At 44.0% G+C, this 22,568-nt stretch overlaps 1 protein-coding gene across 1 annotated transcript in view; it reads left to right on the top strand.

Moving 5' to 3' along the window:
• LOC126284517 (Down syndrome cell adhesion molecule-like protein Dscam2) overlaps positions 1-22,568 on the top strand; it is a 698,452-nt gene that overhangs the window by 430,193 nt on the left and 245,691 nt on the right. The gene's annotated exons all lie outside the window — the stretch shown is intronic.

Here is a 22,568-nt window from a genome sequence, read left to right on the forward strand (position 1 = left end):
TTTATTGATTGAATACTCTCCTGTACTCAGATTTAGCAGTCTTGATAATCTGCTTAGACTTAACATCTAAAACAAGGATCTCAATGTCATGATCTGATAGTCCATTTATAACAGGTTTTATGATATGATTTTGTTCCTTTGATTTGTCTATAAAAATGTTATCAATGGCTGTCCTTGAGGATTTAGTGATCCTAGTTGGAAAGTTTGCAATGTGAGTTAGATTAAAAGACAACATTACTAAATGCAGTAAATGTTTACTGGAAGATTGAATTAGAAAATCTGTATTAAAGTCACCAGCAATCAAAATTTCTTTGTTTCTTATTGTTAAATGACCCAGAAGAGCTTCTAGATGATTTATGAATAGATTATAATTTCCTGAAGGTGCTCGGTAAATAGATACTATTATATAGGATCTGTTATGGAACTCTACTTCTGTTGCACATGCTTCTAGATGCTGCTCTAAACAGAATTTATTAATGTCAATGTCCTTGAATTTATGGCAGTTTTTAATAAATGTGGCAACTCCTCCTCCCTCCATATCTACTTTGCACAAGTAGGAAACTAGCTTAAATCCTGAAATATGTAACATATCTATACCAGTGGTCACTTGATGTTCAGAGAGTCAGATTATGTCAATTTGGTTAGATGAATTCATTTCATCGATACAAATGAGTAGTTCATCAACTTTATTTCTGAGTCCCAGAATGTTCTGGTGTAATAAAGATAACTGATTCTGCATACTAATGGGATTATAACTGCTTTGGTGAAGGTGAACTGGCAGTTTCTGATTACTTTCTGTTAAACATTGTTTAAATGGAGGCTGTGTGCTAAAATCTGACTCCTGTTCATCTATTTTCTCAAACTGAGCGTGCCTGCCAATCTCTCTTAAAACTCGTTTTCTATCCCCCTTCCCTATCCTAAAAGAGGCATCCCTCTGACACCTGTGACCACTGGTATTTTACCACTTGTGACAGTGTCCCCCCTTAAGTTTTCTGCAATGAAGCCAGACAGCACGCCACGATAAGGCCACGAGACATATTGCTGACACTCGCCTACTTCGTTAGAGCGACAAGTCAAATAATCTGATGCTGTGTGTACCGAAGGTCTTACAGTACGCACATCACAGTCGGCAAGTAAGGCAGCGAACTGGAGGATAATCCCAGTCTTCCTGGTTTTAGAGAGGCCCAGCGGTGTTTTTTCTTGTCTCATGGTGTGGAGATCCATCGGGTAACCTGAGCTCACGGCTGATAGTGATCGAGAGATCTTCCATGATACAGCAGTACATCACAAACCTCACATGTGGGAATATCATGTTGCAGTTTTTCAAGAATACAATGCTTGACCACACATGCCGTGTGTATCTGTGACTCTCTGGACTGTCTGTGAGACTTTGAGCTATACCCATGGCCAGCAAGATTGCCAGGTACGTCCCCAACAGAACATGTGTGCGACCAGCTCGTGTGTCAAATCCATTCCAGTGCAAATGTACACTATGACAAGGAGCAGCTGGAGCAGTCGTGGGTCAGCTTGCTTGACGGGAGACTGCTATGCCTCTGTGACACCCTTCCCAATCCAATCAATGCATGCATCTAGACCAGAGGAGGTGCAGCGTCTTGCTTACAAGTGAAGCTGCCAAGTACTCTAACTCAATTTTGTAATCACTGACATTACTGGAGCTCTCAACCTGTCAAGTTTCCTCCTACCCTGCGTTTTAAATAAATTACTGAAAAAAACTGTAATTCAGCTATTCATTCTTCCCACAGAAGAAAATTTTTTAAATTGGACACTCATGACCGTCTGGAAATTCGGTATAGAATCTCCTCCCCACACAAATTGTTACTTGCCACTACAGGTTCATCATCGCGCAAATAAAGCGTGCAGGTCGAATTAAAATTCGCAGCAGCGAGGCCGGTAAGCGGTCCTCGCATACTCCACCCCCTGTAACCTCGACCCCTTATCGCAGCTGGGCAGTGAGTCGGTTATCGGATTCCGATGTGGTGGTGTGGCAGCTCGCGCTGCCTGCCCTACACCGATATTGGAGGGCGCTCCACTCATTAAGAGGCTTTTTACACTTACTACTCACTCACCCTGGCCGCAGCCGCGCTCTCCTGTTCTGCATGTACCAAACTTCACTCCGAAATACTTGCTGCAACCAACGCCCGCCTTATATAGAGATATTTTTTACTTTCTTTGTCGATCAGCACGTCATTTCCTTTTATGCTGCTGGCATCGTTCCAGAAGTACCTTCGCAAATACCTGTAAACAGAAACGTTAAGTAAAATGCGTTGGATCTATAGAAAAAACATTCTATGGATTAAAAAGGAAAGGAAAGGCTGCAGGACCTGATGGGATACCAGTACGATTTTACACAGAGTACGCGAAGGAACTTGCCCCCCTTCTTGCAGCGGTGTACCGTAGGTCTCTAGAAGAGCGTAGCGTTCCAAACGTTGAAAAAGGGCACAGGTCATCCCCGTTTTCAAGAAGAGACGTCGAACAGATTTGCAGAACTATAGACCTATATCTCTAACGTCGAGCAGTTGTGGAATTTTGGAACACGCATTATGTTCGAGTATAATGACTTTTCTGGAGATCAGAAATCAGCATGGGTTTCGAAAAAGACGATCGTGTGAAACCCAGCTCGCGCCGTAGATACTGGTTCCCAGGTAGATGCCGTGTTTCTTGACTTCCGCAAGGCGTTTGATACAGTTCCCGACAGTAGTTTAATGAACAAAGTAAGAGCATATGGACTATCAGATCAATTGTGTGACTGGATTGAAGAGTTCCTAGATAACAAAACGGTTCATGTCATTCTCATTTGAGGGAAGTCTTCCCAAGTGAGAGTGATTTCAAGTGTGCCGCAGGGGAGTGTCGTAGGACCCTTGCTATTCACAATATACATAAATGACCTTGTGGATAACATCGGAAGTTCACTGAGGCATTTTGCGGATGATGCTGTAGTGTATCGACAGGTTGTAACAATGGAAAATTGTACTGAAATGCAGGAGGATCTGCAACGAATTGACGCTTGATGCAGGGAATGGCAATTGAATCTCAATGCACACAAGTGTAAAGTGTTGCGGATACATAGAAAGATCCCTTATCATTTAGCTACTATATAGCAGGTCAGCAACTGGAAGCAGTTAATTACATAAATTATCTGGGATTAGGAATTAGGAGTGATTTAAAATGGAATGACCATATAAAATTAATCGTCCGTAAATCAGATGCCAGACTGAGATTCATTGGAAGAATCCTAAGGAAATGCAGTCCGATAACAAAGGAAGTAGGTTACAGTACGCTCGTTCGCCAACTGCTTGAATACTGCTCACCGGTGTGGGATCCGTACCAGATAGGGTTGATGAGATAGAGACGATCCAACGGAGAGCAGCGAGCTTCGCTACAGGATAATTTAGTAATCGCGAAAGCGTTACGGAGATGATAGGTAAACTCTAGTGGAAGACTCTGCAAGAGAGACGCTTGGTAGGTCGGTACGGGCTTTTGTTGAAGTCACGAGAACATACCTTCACCGAAAAGTCAAGTAGTATATTGCTCCCTCCCACGTATATCTAGAGAAGACACCATGAGGATAAAATCAGAGAGACAATCTTTCTTTCGACGAACAATACGAGACTGGAATAGAAGGGAGAACCGATAGAGGTACTCAAGGTACCCTCCGCCACACACCGTCAGGTGGCTTGCGGAGTATGGATTGAGATGTAGTAGTCAATTTTGTGTCACAAACATGGAAATGTATACTTACCTTTAAAATAATAAATAATATTTAGAAAATTACAATTCTATATAACAGTATTCTATGCCTATATTAAACTACATTTTCGCGTACATCATCTAAGCTATATGTGCGTGTATTTATACATGGTTTGAGAATTTCTTTCGGTCTCTTTCAGGAATACTTCTTGTGGTTTTTGTAAGTAACATCTCATTTTATACACAGTACTAAACACTGAATTTGCTTTAAACTATAGTGCACATAAAATCATTTATCTTTTAGAAACAGCTTTCGTGTCAATAATGCTGTAAGAGATTTTTTAAAATTCTTTTTATATTTTATCGATCTCATGTCTGAAGGGAGTTTTCAACGAAGCAATTCCGTTTGCTTATGTTACAACTGTGTCGGATCTCGTTTCCTTGAATATATTTTACACCTACATCTCCGCCTACATAGATCTCCCCAAGCCACTATGCGGTGGGTGACGGAGATATCTTATACACTACTAGTCATTTGCTTTCCTAGTCCGCCTGCTTAGCTGAGAGATCCGGCGCGGTAGGTCAGCGTGTTCGGTCAGAGGGTTAGCTGCCCTCTGTAATAAAAAAAAAAACTGAGTTGATGGAGGACCAATGAACTTGAACAAACGTCATGGGACGTCCGTCCCAAACTTGTACAACGAACAATAACTAACAAAATAATATCAACAAGAAAAAAGTGGTAATGTGTTTGTCTAACAAGCAGCGGGCCCGGTTCGATTCCCGGCCGGGTTGGAGATTTTCCCCGCTCGAGCACTGGGGGTTGCGCTGTCCTCATCATCATTTCATCATCAAAAAAGCGCAAGTACCCCAAGGGAGGTCCCGGATGGAGCCTCCCGGCCGTCAGTGCCACACGATCATTTCATTTTTTCTTTTCCTTTCCTGTTCCACTCATAAATAGAGCGAGCGAAAAAGATCTGTCTGGATGCTTCTGCAGGAGCCCTAATTTCTCTTATATTCATGATCGTTATTTGAAACATATGTTGGCAGCAGCATATTCGTTCTGCAGTCAGCTTCAAATGCCGGTTATCTAAATTTTCCAGATAGCGTTCCACGAAAAGATCGTCGCCTTCTTTCTGGGGATTCCCATTTGAGTTCCCGAAGCACCTCCGTAACACTTGTGTGTTGTTCGAACCTACCGGTAACTAACACAGAAGCCCGCCTCTGAATTTCTTCAATGTCTTTCTTGGATCCGACCCGATGTGCACCAGAAACACTCAAGCGGTGCTCATTAGTGGATCATCCTATATGGGGTGTCCTAAACGGATGAACCACACCTTTCCAAAATTCCCGCATTTTACTGGAGTCGACCATATTCACCTTCCCTACTACAGTACTTATGCAGTCGTTCCATTTCATATCATTTTACGACTTTATGCCCACATACTTAAACGACATGGCTGCATGAAGCATTAGCAGTACTAACGTTGTATTAGAATATTATGAGTTTGTTTTTCCAACTAGTGTGTCTTAACTTACATTTTTCTACTAGACGTTGAAAATCCGCTTCAGTTGTAAATTTCTTTTACGGTCACGACCGGTTTCGGGCTCTCATAAGCCCATCCCAACTGTGCTGTGGCCCCAGAGAGCCGCGTTGGACATGTACCAGGCGCGGTGGTGCGAAATTTTGTCCAAATCATCTCGTATCCTTCTACAGCCGCCCAACGACTACTCCTTGCCGTACATCACTTCTTCATCAGCAAAAAGCCGAGGCTGCTGCTCACCTTGTTAGACAGAACATTTAAGCATACAGAAAATAACGACGGTACTGTCACACTTCTCTGGGGCACTCCTGACGATACTGTGGTCTCTTATGAACATTGACCGGCCGCGGTGACCGAGCGGTTCTAGGGCTTTCAGTCTGGAACCGCGCTGCTGGTGCGGTCGCGGGTTCGAGTCCTCCCTCGGGCATGGGTGTGTGTGTTTGTCCTTAGGATAACTTATGTTATGTATAAACTTAGGGAGTAATGACCTTAGCAGTTAAGCCCCATAAGATCTTACACACATTTGAATATTTAATTTGGAAATAACACGCACCTTTTTTAAATGAACGAAGTTTTAATGACCTTAGTGTCAATGAAATTCTTCTTACACATGAATTAGCGATTCTCTATCATATACAGGGTGAGTCACCTAACATTAACGCTGGATATATTTCGTAAACCACATCAAATACTGACGAATCGATTCCACACACCGAACGTGAGGAGAGGGGCTAGTGTAACTGGTTAATACAAACCATAGAAAAAATGCACGGAAGTATGTTTTTTAACACAAACCTACGTTTTTTTTAATGGAACCCCGTTAGTTTTGTTAGCACATCTGAATATATAAACAAATACGTAATCAGTGCCGTTTGTTGCATTCTAAAATGTTAATTACATAAGGAGATATTGTAACTTAAAGTTGACGCTTGAGTACCACTCCTCCGCTGTTCAATCGTGTGTATCGGAGAGCACCGAATTACGTAGGGATCCAAAGGGAACGGTGATGGACCTTAGGTACAGAAGAGACTGGAACAGCACATTACGTCCACATGCTAACACCTTTTTATTGGTCTTTTTCACTGACGCACATGTACATTACCATGAGGGGTGAGGTACACGAACACACGTGGTTTCCGTTTTCAATTACTGAGTGGAATAGAGTGTGTCCCGACATGTAAGGCCAATAGATGTTCAATGTGGTGGCCATTATTTGCTGCACACAATTGCAATTTCTGGTGTAATGAATGTCGTACACGCCGCAGTACATCTGGTGTAATGTCGCCGCAGGCTGCCACAATACGTTGTTTCATATCCTCTGGGGTTGTAGGCACATCACGGTACACATTCTCCTTTAACGTACCCCACGGAAAGAAGTCCAGAGGTGTAAGATCAGGAGAACTGGCAGGCCAATTTATGCGTCCTCCACGTCCTATGAAACACCCGTCGAACATCCTGTCAAGAGTCAGCCTAGTGTTAATTGCGGAATGTGCAGGTAACATGCTGATACCACATACGTCGACGCGTTTCCAGTGGGACATTTTCGAGCAACGTTGGCAGATCATTCTGTAGAACCGCGATGTATGTTGCAGCTGTTTGGGCCCCTGCAATGAAGTGGGGACCAATGAGGTGGTCGCCAATGATTCCGCACCGTACATTTACAGTCCGCGGTCGCTGTCGCTCTACCTGTCTGAGCCAGCGATGATTGTCCACGGACCAGTAATGCATGTTCCGTAGATTCACTGCCCCGTGGTTTGTGAAACCGGCTTCATCGGTAAACAGGTAGAACTACAACGCATTCTCTGTTAATGCCCATTGACAGAATTGCACTCGATGATTAAAGTCATCACCATGTAATTGCTGATGTAGCGACACATAAAACGGGTGAAAGCGGTGACGATGCAGTATGCGCATGACACTACTTTGACTGAGTCCACCGGCTCTCGCAAGGTGCCTTGTAGTCATGTGTGGGTTCATGGCAACAGCAGCTAACACACCAACTGCACCCGCTTATCCTGTGACGGACCTGTTGCGGACCCGTTTGCGTGCTACGACCCTACCTGTTGTATACAGTTGGCGGTAGATGTTTTGCAATGTGCGGCACTTTGGATGCTCTCTGTCCGGGTACAGTTCTGCATACACCCTCCAGGCTTCAGCTGCATTTCGTCGACACCCGCCATAGATGAGTATCATCTCCACCTTTTCAGAGCTCGAATACACCATGGTCACAGTTCCTACAACACTACACTATGACAGACGTCTGGTAACACGGTGTACTACAGTTGGTCTGCGTGCGGAGACGTATGCAGAATAACAATAGCAACAAGCGCTACATGCGGACACTGCGACAGCTAGACCAAACCGCAACAGTGCACTACAGCCACACTCGTAAACACGGTTGCCATCGTAAACATGTCCCTGCAGATGCTGCTCGCCGACCGTGGCCCGTGTTTGTTACAACACGCAACTGAACGCCGGAGGTTTCAAGCGTCAACTTTAGGTTACAATACCTCCGGATGTAATTAACATTTTACAATGCAGCAAACCGCACTGATTACGGTTTTGTTTATACGTTCAGATGTGCTAACAAAACTAACGTGGTTCCATTTTAAAAAAAACGTAAGTTTGTGTTAAAAAACATACTTCCGTGCATTTTTGTGTGGTTTGTATTAAACAATTACACTAGCCCCTCTCCTCACGTTCGGTCTGTGGAATCGGTTCGTCGGTATTTGATGTGGTTTACGAAATATATCCAGCGGTAACGTTAGGTGACTCACCCTGTATACAGATGTTTATTCAAATTTCGTTTAATATCTTCCAATTGCGTCTATTTGTACTGTACAGTAAAGAACAGACTTATCTCTCATGAAATTAAATCTCAACAAGAACAAAAGCTTACTGTGTAAAAATAATTATCTAAGAGCACTGCGCTACAGAGTAATAAAGAATATCTTTGTCTCTCTCTCGTACTGTCACATTAATGCATAGCAATCTTATTACATGATACATTATAATAGTCACCCTGGTGAAGAACACAACGAGACACCAGTTTGTTGACAGTGTCACTAATCTCTGCTTCGTCACTATGGAACTGAAATCCTCGAAGGTGTTCTTTTAAGTTCTAGAAACGAATTAAAATCGCGTGGTACGAAGTCGGGAGTGGATGGAGGATGATCGATGACAGGGAACTCAAGGCGTCGGACTGTTGCAAATGTCGCAGCGCTCGTGTGCGTGGTCCGGCAGTGTCACGTTGCAGAAGACGACGCTCCGTCCGTGAACGAACTCTTCTGCGGTTAGAAACTCGGTTACAGGACGCTGTTTCTCACGCACCTACCTAGTTACGTTAAAAACCACCACATTACACACTACAGTTGCAGCTTGGATCAGCGAAGCTGTCACTCGACCAAGTAATAGGCGTGACATGTAACACCTCGCCCTATATTGAAAACAGAATAAACCTTCCGGAGTCATTACTTTTCAGTACGCCCTCTTAAGCCATGACTTGAAAGTAGAGTGAATCAAGGCACAGTATGTCACTTTGTAATGTTTTTGCCTTTTAACTAGCAAAGTTTGTGCAGAATTCTTGTGAATAAATTTGAACTCTGAGCTGGGTCTTCCTTTCCACTTACTTATAGTCTGTGTGATTACATGAATATACATTTCCGTCGATTATTATCCCAAGTAATTTTATGTATGTGGTGATTTCTGGTATGCAAAATGTTGATATGTTCATTGCCTTAGTTTTTTAGTCTGAAGTTGAAACAAAGTGTTTCCGGCAATGATCTCATGCAAATTTATTTCAGCAAACTTTGGAGAGGATTATAGCTGTACACCCTTTTCGTAAGGATTTTCTGTGGACTTCATAGATTGTATACTTTTTTTCACACTCCATACCACGTTTGACCTACCATCCCGCTACGTTTATTTCTGTATTTCCTGCGATAAAAGGCTTTCAATGTGATCGTTTCTCTAAATTTTACCGCAAGTTACTGGACGACCGAACAGTTCCCATTGGTTGGAAAGTTTTGCAGGTCATTCCCGTGTTCTATAAGGGTCATCGAAAAGACGGGCAAAGCTATACACCTTCAGCGCTGATGCCACTATGTTCAAGTTCGTGGAAACTTAAAATCTCTTCTTTAGTACTCAGTACGGCTTAAAACATAATAAAGTATGTCATTCTTCATGAAGAGAAATCTTCAGACGTGAAATAATGTGCGGGAATACCCCAATGGAGTGCTATACGACCATTACTTCACGCAGAATATACAAATGAGGTAGCGGATAAAGTAGGATGTTCCGTCAGACTTTTCGCGGCAAATGTCGTTATGTATAGAGAAGTCCCAACGCTATAAATTTTTAGCAAAATGCAGGAATACCTATTGACGATCGACGCTTGATGCTGAGACACCTACAAAATGTTGATATCTTCATTGCAGCGTACTGAGCATAAATTGGAAGAAAGATCCATTATTTTACGGCTAGGCGATGGCAGGACACTCGCTGGAAGCAGTCACATCCATTAAATGATGGAAGTATGCGTACAGACAGATTTAAAGTTGGACGATCACAAAAAACTAATAGCAGGTAAGATGGATACCACACTGAGATTCACTGGAATAATTCTCAGGAAGTGTATTCCATCGACGAAAGAGGTATGTTACACAATCCACATCACGCCAATACTTGAATGTTGCCCTTGATATCCGAACCAATAGCATCGTTAGAATAAATAGAGAAGATACGAAGAACAGCAGGTAGTTTAGTCACAGGCTGGTTTAGTAACCGGGGTTTAGTAACCATGGTGATGCTCAACCAACGCCAGTGGCAGATTCTGCAAGAGAGCTGTTGTGCATCACGATGTCGTTTACTGCTGAAATTCCGAAAGCGTGAGTAAGAATCTGGGTAACAGTCAAGTAAAATATTAGTTCCTTCTATATATATTTCGATAAAAGACAATTACCGTGAAATTAAAGAGATTAGGGCTCACAAAAAGGCTTACCAACAATCTCTCTTCTCGCTGGCCAGGACTGGAACATGAAAGGGGGAAACTTCCTGGCAGATTAAAACTGTGTGCCCGACCGAGACTCGAACTCGGGACCTTTGCCTTTCGCGGGCAAGTACTCTACCATCTGAGCTACCGAAGCTGTGAGTACCGGGCGTGAGTCGTGCTTCGGTAGCTCAGATGGTAGAGTACTTGCCCGCGAAAGGCAAAGGTCCCAAGTTCGAGTCTCGGTCGGGCACACAGTTTTAATCTGCCAGGAAGTTTCATATCAGCGCACACTCCGCTGCAGAGTGAAAATCTCATTCATGAAAGGGGGAGTTTGACATTGGTACACAAAATACCCCCTGCCACACAGCGTACGGTATCTTGCAGAGTGTAGATGTAGATGTAGTATGCTGTCATTGAAATGTGCAGAACGTGCTTCTAAAGAGTTCTACATTTGCTTACACACACCCAAAGCCACAGCACCGCATAGCGAAAGGGAGGAGAAATTTGTCTGCCCTATACTCTTTTGTGGTAGTGATAATCTTTCTTATCTTGTCCTCGAGGCTCCTGAGCGAGTTGCTTGACGGTGACAGCAAAATTGTACGGTCTTCCTTGCATTTAAATCTGCCCGGATGTTTCAGAACAGCGCAGACTTTACCGCACATTAACAGATACGTACTTTTCCAGGACTGCTTGCCCCGCTAGGTACGCAGGACAGCTTCCGTGGATTTGGGGAACTGGGAGATAGACGTACAGCTTGTGAGTGCGGGCCTTAACTCGTGCCGTGATAGCTCAACGTTGCTTCCAAAGGCAAGGTTCCGCGTTCGAGTCCTAACCCAATACACATTTTCGTCTGCCAGATAGTTTATTCCTCTACGTTTACACAATTGCCTTTTATGAGAACAATGATGGTTTTCTTCCAAAGAATCCCATTTAAGTTTCTCCCTCATCTATGTTGCACTTTTACACGGATTACATCGACTGTTTACCATTTCAGCTTCGTACCTCTAAATCCGTTCGATAAGGACTCCAGACTCTGGGAAAGTACTAGGAAATAGTTTTCGCTATAGTCTCCTATGTGAGTTCCTTTACAGAACATTCCGAGAATGCCTACAAATAATGCTAGAATTCCTTTCGCCTTCCCTACTACTGATATATGTGTTTGCTTCTTTACCCATAAGTATATGAACTGACGTGCTCCAGGTGTTTATCCTAATCTTGTAATTGCGCTCTGTGAGATTATTATTGTTGTTGTTGTTGTTGTTGTTGTTGTTATTCTTATGGCGTTCCTTCTGAAGACTAGTTTGATGCTGCTCAACACGATATTCTATCCTGTGCTAGCCTCTTTGTCACTGCGCAACTACTGCAACCAACATCCACGTGAAGTCTGCTACACAAAAGCACAGTTCTTTCTCTCCCCACCGAGCGAGGTGGCGCAGTGGTTGGCACATTCCACTCGCATTCGGGAGGACGACGGTTCAAAGTCGCGTTCGATCATCCTAATTTAGGTATTCCGTGATATCCCTAAATCGCCTAAGGCAAATGCCTGAATGGTTCCCATCCATCCATCTCTAATCCGAGATTGTGCTCCGCCTCACATAACCTCGTTGTCACCGGTAGATTATACACTAATCTCCTCATCACTTTGCCGGCCGGGGTGGAGAGCGGTTCTAGGCGCTACAGTCTGGAGCTGCGCTACCGCTACGGTCGCAGGTTCGAATCCTGCCTCGGGCAAGGATATGTGTGATGTCCTTAGGTTAGTTAGGTTTAAGTAGTTCTACGTTCTGGGGGATTGATGACCTCAGAAGTTAAGTCCCGTAATGCTCAGAGGCATTTTTTTAACCTCCTCACTTTCTCTCCCATTTTCACCCTCCACACTACTCTCTAGCACCAAACTGATGTTTCAGGATATATCTTCAACCGATCCCATCTTTTAGTGGTGTTGAAGTATAAGATTTCTTAATTCCCTAGTTCGATTCAGCACTTTCTCGCCATTTATTAAATCTACCCATCTAATCATCAGAGAACCACATTTCGAAAGTTTCGACTTTCTTCTTCTCTGAACTGATTATAGTCCACGTTTCACTGTCGTACTTGGCTACTCCCTAGACAAATACCTTCAGGAAAGATTGCTAACAAATTTATTTTTAATGTCAGCAAATTTCTCATTTCCTAATATTTTTTCTTGCTATAGTCTGTCTGCATTTTATACCCTCTGTACTTTGGCTACCATCAGTTATTTTACTGTCAAATCGGTTATCTATTGTGTTGTCTTGCGTTTATCTACAGGCCGGCCGGTGTGGCCGAGAGGTTCTAGGCGCTTCAGTCTGGAATCGCACGACCGCTACGGTAGCAGGTTCGCATCCTGCCTCGGACATGGATGTGTGTGAGGGTAGTTAGGTTTAAGTAGTTCTAAGTTCCAGGGGACTGATGACCTCAGCTGCTAACTCCCATAGTGCTGAGAGCCATTTGAAGCATTTTTTTGTTTATCTACACCTAAAGGGAGTTGCCATTTTTTACGCCAAGCAGAAACTTCGTGCAAATCTTTTTGGATTGCTTTACAATCACCCATTTACGACGTGTTTTCCCGTTGGCAAAAACGCAATCGGTGATCGATCTGATGGGGCTGATGTTTATAAATGTATGCAGAGTACACTACAATCCTGGTGACCATCATTTGGCCACACCTACTCTTTAGTGAATGAGACGATATCCCAACGACAAAGTGTTGAACACATGCGCATGCACTTGTGCATGAATAGTGATGTCCGCCGCATAGCATCGGACACAGTTACAAGAAGCGGGTTTGTCTGCTGCCGGCAGCTGAAGACAGAAAGTGAGAACCGTACCGGGCGAGAGGACCGCACTAGTCTGAAATTATTCTCATCTGCCCTTGCTGCTTGTGCCAAAAGCGAGGCTCGGGACACAACTAAGTCCAGCTACCATTATGATTCCTCTTACAGTGTAGCCGTCTTCCGCCGATCTGAATTCCGCCTCTGTGTAAACCTAACCTCTTACGCTCACATAATAATGCTCCCTACCATTCGCTCTCTGTATGGCATAGATGTTCTATGTCGAGCTACCGTTGTAGAAATAAGCAACGGAAGGAGTTTCTTTGGCCTGCAAGCAACTACAGAATCGATTATGATACGAAGACAGTTTATTATTAAGACGCGGTCTTTTTCTGGGCAAAAATAATAGTTTCGATATAACTTCTGCTTGGCACGATAACGGAAACAGCCGTCACCATCAAGTTACAATAAGACCTACATAAGGGGTTTTATGCTATGTATTGGGTCCATGATGAGTATGACATTTACAGCAATGAACATTAAAACACGCTGACGAAATTACGACCCTGTAAATATCTTTCGTGTAGTGCATGCTTTAAGTCAAACTGAACAAGCTTTTGACCACTGCGCCTACACGGTGTTGTAAAACTACCGTATGCTGCCGTATATTGCTATCACACTATGGTAGTTTCCCTAGTAGCTTTGGTCATACCCACATTACATGTATGTTGCATACCTATCGGGCGTTACCCCATAGCGATCGCTTTCTTCACACACGCGATCAGTGTCTTACTAGATTCCCCTAAAACCCGGAAGCTGTGAACCGTCTAGAATCTGAGTGAGAATATATAAAGGACCAGGGGTACCCTAAGGAATAGTTTTGTTCTACATACACTATTAGCCATTAAAATTGCTACACCACGAATATGACGTTCTACAGTCGCGAAATTTAACCGACAGGAATAAGATGCTGTCATACGCAAATGATTAGCTTTAAAGAGCATTCACACAAGGTTGGCGCCGGTGCGACACCTACGAGTACAACGTGCTGATATGAGGAAAGTTTCCAACCGATTTCGCATACACAAACAGCGCCCGCATCTCGTGGTCGTGCGGTAGCGTTCTCGCTTCCCACGCCCGGGTTCCCGGGTTCGATTCCCGGCGGGGTCAGGGATTTTCTCTGCCTTGTGATGGCTGGGTATTGTGTGCTGTCCATAGGTTAGTTAGATTTAATTAGTTCTAACTTCTAGGGGACTGATGACCATAGATGTTAAGTCCCACAGTGCTCAGAACCATTTGAACCACACACAAACAGCAGTTGACCGGCGTTGCCTGGTCAAACGTTGCTTTGATGCATCGTGTAAGGAGGAGAAATGCGTACCATCACGTTTCCGACTTTCATAAAGGTCGGATTGTAGCCTATCGCGATTGCGGTTTATCGTATCGCGACATTGCTGCTCGCGTTGGTCGAGATCCAATGACTGTTAGCAGAATATGGAATCGGTGGGTTCAGGAGGGTAATACGGAACGCCGTGCTGGACCACAACGGTCTCGTATCACTAGCAGTCGAGATGACAGGCTTCGTATCCGCATGGCTGTAACCGATCATGCAGCAACGTCTCGATCCCTGAGTCAACAGATGGGGACGTTTTCAAGACATCAACCATTTGCACGAACAGTTCGACGAAGTTTGCAGCAGCAAGGACTATCAACTTGGAGACCATGGCTGCCGTTAACCTTGACGCTGCATCACAGACAGGAGCGCCTGCGATGGTGTACTCGACGACGAACCTGGGTGCACGACTGGTAAAACGTCATTTTTTACGGTTGAATCCAGGTTCTATTTGCAGCATCACGATGGTCGCATCCGTGTTTGGCGTGATTACGGTTAACGCACACTGGAAGCGTGCATTCGTCATCGCCATACTGGCGTATCACCCGGCGTCATGATATTGGGTGCCATTGGTTACACGTCTCGGTCACCTCTTGTTCGTGTGGACTGCACTTTGAACAGTGGACGTTACATTTCAGATGTGTTACGACCCGTGGCTCTACCCTTCATTCGATCCTGCGAAACCCTACATTTCAGCAGGATACTGCACGACCGCATGTTGCAGGTCCTGTACGGGCCTTTCTTGATACAGAAAATGTTCGACTGCTCCCATGGCCAGCACATTTTCCAGATCTGTCACCAACTGCAAACGTCTGGTAAATGGTTTTCGAGCAACTGACTCGTGACAATACGCCAGTCACTACTCTTGATGAACTGTGGTATCGTGTTGAAGCTGCATGGGCAGCTGTACCTGTACACGCCATCCAAGCTCTGTTTGATCAATGCCCAGGCGTATCAAGGCCGTTATTACGGCCAGAGGTGGTTGTTGTGGGTACTGATTTCTCAGGATCTATGCACCCAAATTGCGTGAAAATGTAATCAAATGTCAGTTATAGTATAATATATTTGTCCAATGAATACCCGTTTTATCATCTGCATTTCTTTCTCGTCAGTGTTTCATGCAGCTTTTACTCGAAAATAGTTGATTTTTAACTTGAAACATAGAAATGTTGCGGTAAAAACAGAAAAAACAATACGGATTTATTATGTAGTGCCATAAAATGCAATTTCCTCAACAAAATGGTAAAATACAAAATACAAGATATATCGCATCAGTACTTCGTCGAAATTGAATAAAAGTGTGTCTGTTATTCATAAATAACTTTCGTATCTGTCAGTAACAATAGGAAACCTTTCATCACGATGAAGAACGTTCTATTGGGTACAAAATAACACAAAAATTATGTAATTATTTTTAAAGTTTGTGGATGTAACCTGTACTTGCATCAAAAGGAATTGCTTTTCTTACATAAAAGCGCAGACGTTACGTGATCAACTAATTCTTATTATTTGTAAAATGCAACTTAAACTCTTTTAGGATATAAAATACACAATGGATAACACTGAATGATGTGCGATTCTAATTATGTCAAAACAAAAACCAAAGAAACAAAAAAAGAAAGACAATTCGTCGGCTCCCCTTTGCTCTCCCGCACATTCAATTATATTTACTTTCCTAGCAGTTCTACCAGCGCCACCGACGCTCCTTCCATTTTCTGCGTCATTTATGTAGCGTTTCCAAACCATCCAACCGCAGTTTTGACCGAGCGCAGTTCTACGCATACCACAAGAAGACCCATGTCCGCCTCGGTAGTTGCGCAGTCAGCGCGGTGGGTTACTAACTGAAGGAGTCTAGGTTCGTTCCCCCATCAGGGCGGGATTTTCGTCGCTGGGGAACTGGGTGTTGTGTTGTTCTCGTCATCATTTCATCGTAACTGACACGCATGTCGCCAATGTGGCGTCACCTGAAACAAGGCGACCGAAGTTCCACGGGTGCGGTCTGCTGGCCATCAGTGCCACACGATCATTTCTTTTACTATTACAATTACTCCTTCTGTACACGCATTTCTTCTAGCGGTCAACCACACTTTTTAGTTTCGTAGCATATTCTGATAAGGACAAGATTTCAATGACAACTATATTGGCCTATTACAAAATGCACTATTCGTTGTTGTAATTGATACTTCTCCAGAAACCTGTTTAAGCTGCGCTTCGATTATTACACAATACACACTGAATTTCGTCAGACTGAAACATCAGGTATATTGAAACCGCGGCACCAATAGTTAAAACAAACATACACTCCTGGAAATTGAAATAAGACGACACGTCTCCATTCGTCCCTCCATTCACGCCCGTCGCGACACCACTGGAGGCGGGCTGGACGATGTTGGGGCGTGAGCGGAAGACGGCCTAACGGTGTGCGGGACCGTAGCCCAGCTTCATGGAGACGGTTGCGAATGGTCCTCGCCGATACCCCAGGAGCAACAGTGTCCCTAATTTGCTGGGAAGTAGCGATGCGGTCCCCTACGGCACTGCGTAGGATCCTACGGTCTTGGCGTGCATCCGTGCATCGCTACGGTCCGGTCCCAGGTCGACGGGCACGTGCACCTTCCGCCGACCACTGGCGACAACATCGATGTACTGTGGAGACCTCACGCCCCACGTGTTGAGTAATTCGGCGGTACGTCCACCCGGCCTCCCGCATGCCCACTATACGCCCTCGCTCAAAGTCCGTCAACTGCACATACGGTTCACGTCCACGCTGTCGCGGCATGCTACCAGTGTTAAAGACTGCGATGGAGCTCCGTATGCCACGGCAAACTGGCTGACACTGACGACGGCGGTGCACAAATGCTGCGCAGCTAGCGCCATTCGACGGCCAACACCGCGGTTCCTGTTGTGTCCGCTGTGCCGTGCGTGTGATCATTGCTTGTACAGCCCTCTCGCAGTGTCCGGAGCAAGTATGGTGGGTCTGACACACCGGTGTCAATGTGTTCTTTTTTCCATTTCCGGGAGTGTAATCTTTAAACGGATGTAATTTCACACGGGTTATGTGAAAACACACGCACGCCTAAACGTGTCTGCATCTCATGTACATTCTGATGAACTGTGACTGATTCAAATAGAACCCACACACCGCCTCAGTAGACGCGGCGTAAACATGGTGAACTGCTAATCAAAGGGCCCGGGTTTGATTCCGGCGTGGAGATTTTCTCTGTTCGGAAATCGAGTGCTGTGTTGTCCTTACATCCATATGTTGATTACTGACACGAAAATGTCCCTCATACACGCTATCGTGTCGTCCTCCCACTACTGAAGTGGCTGCATGGGCATGAAACGCATTCCAATTTTAAAAAAATGTGCAGTCGGTGCGCTACATACCAATCATAATTCACAACCAATTGTCAACAACAGAGATTAAAAATGAACATATTTCGAACGCCGTATTGGTACTTTTATTGCTCCAAGATGACCGGTTTCAACAGTCTTAATGCTGCTATCATATGATTTAAGGGTAAAACGTAAAGATAATAAGAGGGGGTGGAGGGACACTACATTTCATATGACAGATCGTATAATACAACATTCCACGACGCAAGGGAACTGGTTATAAAATTTCCATCTTACATAACATGAATTCAAAGCATAAGAGGCACTCCTTACATATACATGTCTTCATAAAAATCCAGTTGATGAAATACACACAGTTGTGATTACAGTGTGTGATCAATTAGCATGTACAACACACGCCATCCAGCGTCGAGGTACGTAACTTCGTGGTGAGTCTGACGCCTCTATTTTAACACTCCGCTGGCAGAGCAGTGTTGTGTGGCTAGCTTGTGAGAGTCATGTTTGCCAAAAGCATGCATGGGCTATAGGAGGATTTTAATTGTGTTCTTTGTAATCTCTACGCATTTTACCAGATCTGCGTGTTTTATCAACTGGATTTTTATCAAAACATGTATGTGTACTTGGGAAGTACCCTTTATGCTTTGACTTCATGTAATGTGACATGGCAATTATATAGGAAGTTCCGTAAGGTACATGAAATGTTTTATATTTTATTTAATTCCTCGCATGAATTGTAGTCTCCCTCCGTCCCTTTTATTATCTTTAAGCTTTCCCTTTAGAACAGATGATGGGAGCAAAAGACTGTTGAAACCGGTCATCTTGGAAACTGCGTTCACGACATACAAAGCGTTTTCATATGCAACCGTACCGAACGTCCACGAGCACACCATGAGTAAGTTACAAGACTGAGATTACTTTTACTGTTCCCCAAACTGGGGAATCTGCTTAGTAATTAATATGACGTAAGAGCATATAGGTTTTCCACATTGCACATTCACACTTTATCGCAACCATGTGACCATTGAGAAACGAGAAAATCCCAATCAAAGTTCACAACATAGGCACAGCACTCCGTTTGAAAACAAGCGAAATCTTTCACGCACAAATCAATGTCCATTACTGACCGTTGAAATTTCACTCACGACCACCTAAAGCTTTTACATCTCCGTCCCAGACTACCGTAGTGCCTGCCGCTCCAGTCCGTCGCCAGCCTCCGCTCAGTAGGCTGCGACCTGTACCTGTTACCTCTGGCAAGCCCTTCAGACGTGTTCCCTCTTTACACAAACGGCGACTGAGATTAACTTAGGTATCACGGCCTTAAACTTCAACATGAATCTCTTACTGGATCCGTTATTATGTTTTCTTTTTCTGCCAAACTATTGTTGGCACCGCTCCATTTTCCTTCCATCCCCACTCAATTGCTTTTTACGAAGCCAATTATAGACTGGATGCCCACCTGCACCAGTATTCTAGAATATTATTCGGCATCATCTAAACCAACGTTGTCTTTATTTCTCCGTCATACGCCAAGGCCGCGCCTCTTAACTCATCCCTTGCCACGCTGTGAATACGGTGCTCTACTAAAGGCGAAAACAAAACGGGTTGCTGTGCTTCCCTTTGCTTTATGGCTCCTCGCGAATTGCCTTTAATTATTAGTCACATTATTTGGTTCAGTTGTTACAAACATAATCACATTTTTCATCTCTGAAAAAGTATCTGGGTGTACTGAAAATTCATCTACTGAACTGCGAATAAAATTTAGGTTTCTCTGTGTGCTACGGAATCCACTATGGGCATGCAGGTTCCATGTGAGAACGACTCATAAACTGAGCCGAGTTGCCACATTCCACCATACCTGCACTGGATTTCAAAATTTTTGCAACGTAGTACTACGAGAGAGTATCTTCTGGCAAATACTAAGAGTTGCCTAGTTTCAATTGAAATGGGGTAACATATAAACATAACGTTCTGTTATAAATTTCGAATAAGGATGAATGTCGATGGAAGTGTATGAAGCCTGCCGGAGTGGCCGAGCGGTTCTAGGCGCTACAGTCTGGAACCGGGCGACCGCTACGGTCTCAGATTCGAATCCTGCCTCGGGCATGGATCTGTTAGTTAGGTTAGTTAGGTTTAAGTAGTTCTAAGTTCTAGGGGACTGATGACCTAAGCAGTTAAGTCCCATAGTGCTCAGAACCATTTGAACCATTTTTTGAAGTGTATAAAAGGGAAGCTACGAGACGGAAAATGTGTTTAACAGTTGGTTTTGGTGATGTGAGGATGATGCACCGCCTTTCGGTTAACTATCAACAAACGTAACGACACGAGGATCTAGCAGATTACGACAGTTTAATTAAATTTTAGGGACTCTCCTCCTACAAATATGACCATTATGTCCACGATTCGGGTTTCACTTGCACCGAGACTGCTGTCCGAGAAGTAGTTGCAATAGGATCTTAAAGTATCGGAAAAGTACTTAGGGTTCTGATATCCAAGCGTAAGCAGACAATTAAGTGATGTAATCAAACTTTCACGAGAGAGGCAAGTTATTTTATTCAAGACGTTGGCGCTGTTGAAAATAAAATCCAAAATTAGTTAGAAGAATAGTTTTCATGCACAGCGATCCATGAATAACTTCCCTAATAAGTAATTAGTCTGCACTGACAGCATACTTTCGCCACCACACTGCTGCTTACAAGGCGCGCATACCGCGACTAACTACCATAGTAGATCACTTTCTGAGACGTTGTTCGCGATAAGTCGACAACGCAAAAGTGTTTTCGGTTGGTCATTTTATGAAACGTCCCCTTTGAACAATTATACAAGATTGTGCTTAAACTGACACACAATAATATTAGCGCAACGCTATCCGACAAAAAAATCCCTACAAAACAATGGCCCTGACTAACATTAACCTATACGTTTCACAAATCACTTACCTCACCAAAAATCTTCGTCACTCGAACTACTGCAATACAGCGAGCGCCACTACTGCCAGCTAAATAAAAGATTCAAACTGCGGAAGGTACTAACTACTAATAGGCATAGTTAGCAAATGAGAGATTTTAATAGAGAACAAACAATGTATTTACCTTAATATCATCAAAAGTCATAATATATATATACAGCAGTTCATGACATCCAGCCTTACAAATTTCAAAACTCCGCCATTTCTCTCCCCACATCCACCACTGCTGGCGGCTCACCTCCAACTGCGCAACGATACGTACTGTTCACATCCAGCTGCCCAACACTACAATGGCAGACAACAATGCAAACCAGCCACAGACTGCACACAGCAAAGCCAGTGATTTTCATACAGAGCGCTACGTGGAGTTACCAATAAGAAAACCTAAATAGCCTACTTACAATTTCACTTCTTACTTCATAAATGCTGCAATCATATTATTTTAATAAGTACGTGGCGTAGAGTTTATTTAAGAAAGACTTTTTAACCTGGTGAATTCGTCTGTTTGAAGTCTCGTTTAATTCATAAGTAGTACTGAAGCTGTGCAGATGCATAAAGGTTTGGCCGGAGCAGGCGGGCATCTAGCGATTAGGTGATGGCTGCAGGGTGTGAAATTAGAAATTCCAATGTTTACTATTAACTGAACCATAGAATGGTTTGTTGTCTGTCCTTAAAGGGTAGAGAAATTAAGTCTGAACTTTTCCGTACAAGGTAGGGGCCTCATGGCCGGACTGAAACGGAAGGAAGGTCTGTACTGTCCGAGAGCTGACAGAAGAGACCGACCCAACTTCACACTCCCACACTCTTCTGCTAGCCACAGGGCCCCACGTGACCGGTTCCTTGCCCGCGACTGATTTCGTCCTGTTCAATTTGACGTATGAGAGCGTCAGCGACGCTTAGCCGTGGCGTTCCTTTGACAGCACAAGTTACCGCACCACGTCAACAAAGTGCAAAGTGCCTGGTATCCTGGTAATAACCGGTGTCAGCGAATACAATCCCTGTTGCAGCGTAGGAAAAACTTCGCCAGCTACACATGAACGAAACTTTGCAGAAATAAACCAGTTTGTTCCCTACTATGCCTGTCCACCTTGTACAGGGTTTTGGTGCAGAAGTCATATTCCAGTGGCCAATCTGGCGGTGGCATACTCGGCAGATTCCATGTCAGCTAAAAGTTGGAGCTTACAAAACCGTAGTGCCGTCTGCAAACCGACAATGACAGATTTCCTTGGTAGCAAAGACCTATTAATACTTCTTTTCTGACAGCAAGAATGTTACCATCGTTCCATGGACCAGAGTTGTTATAAAATTAGAAACTTACTAGGACAGTTCGAACACTGTAGAGACTACTTCTCGTGGCCGAGCAGAAATCAGGCAGTGGTGGTTGTTCTACAGTGCAGTCTGAAAAGCTTACATATGCTGGCGGAAAGAATGGAACACAATGAAGGACGAGGTCATTCTATTGACAAGGGATGTAATATTGTAGGAGTATATGATAACACATTCGGATCACATGAAACACATATGTCAGAATAACGGTTGCCGAAAGAGCCGCGTCAACACACAATATAGTCCCTCGCCCCCCCCCCCCCCCTCCCACAGGTCTGGCGGTAATGCAGGCTTGTACTCTCGCTGGCGAACCATCACAAAGATTCCTAATGACATCCTGCCATTAATTGTCCCAATCACCTAATACATGTTGTTGCAGTTTGGCAATTGTTTTTGCAAGCTGTGGAGGACGCTTAAGTTCTTGCTTCAATTGGCGAGAGATCTGATGATCTTGCTGGGCAGTGCATCACGAAGAGCACGTTGCGTCTCAACAGTGGTATAG

This window comes from Schistocerca gregaria, chromosome 1, assembly GCF_023897955.1.
Source record: "Schistocerca gregaria isolate iqSchGreg1 chromosome 1, iqSchGreg1.2, whole genome shotgun sequence".
Taxonomy (NCBI): domain Eukaryota; kingdom Metazoa; phylum Arthropoda; class Insecta; order Orthoptera; family Acrididae; genus Schistocerca; species Schistocerca gregaria.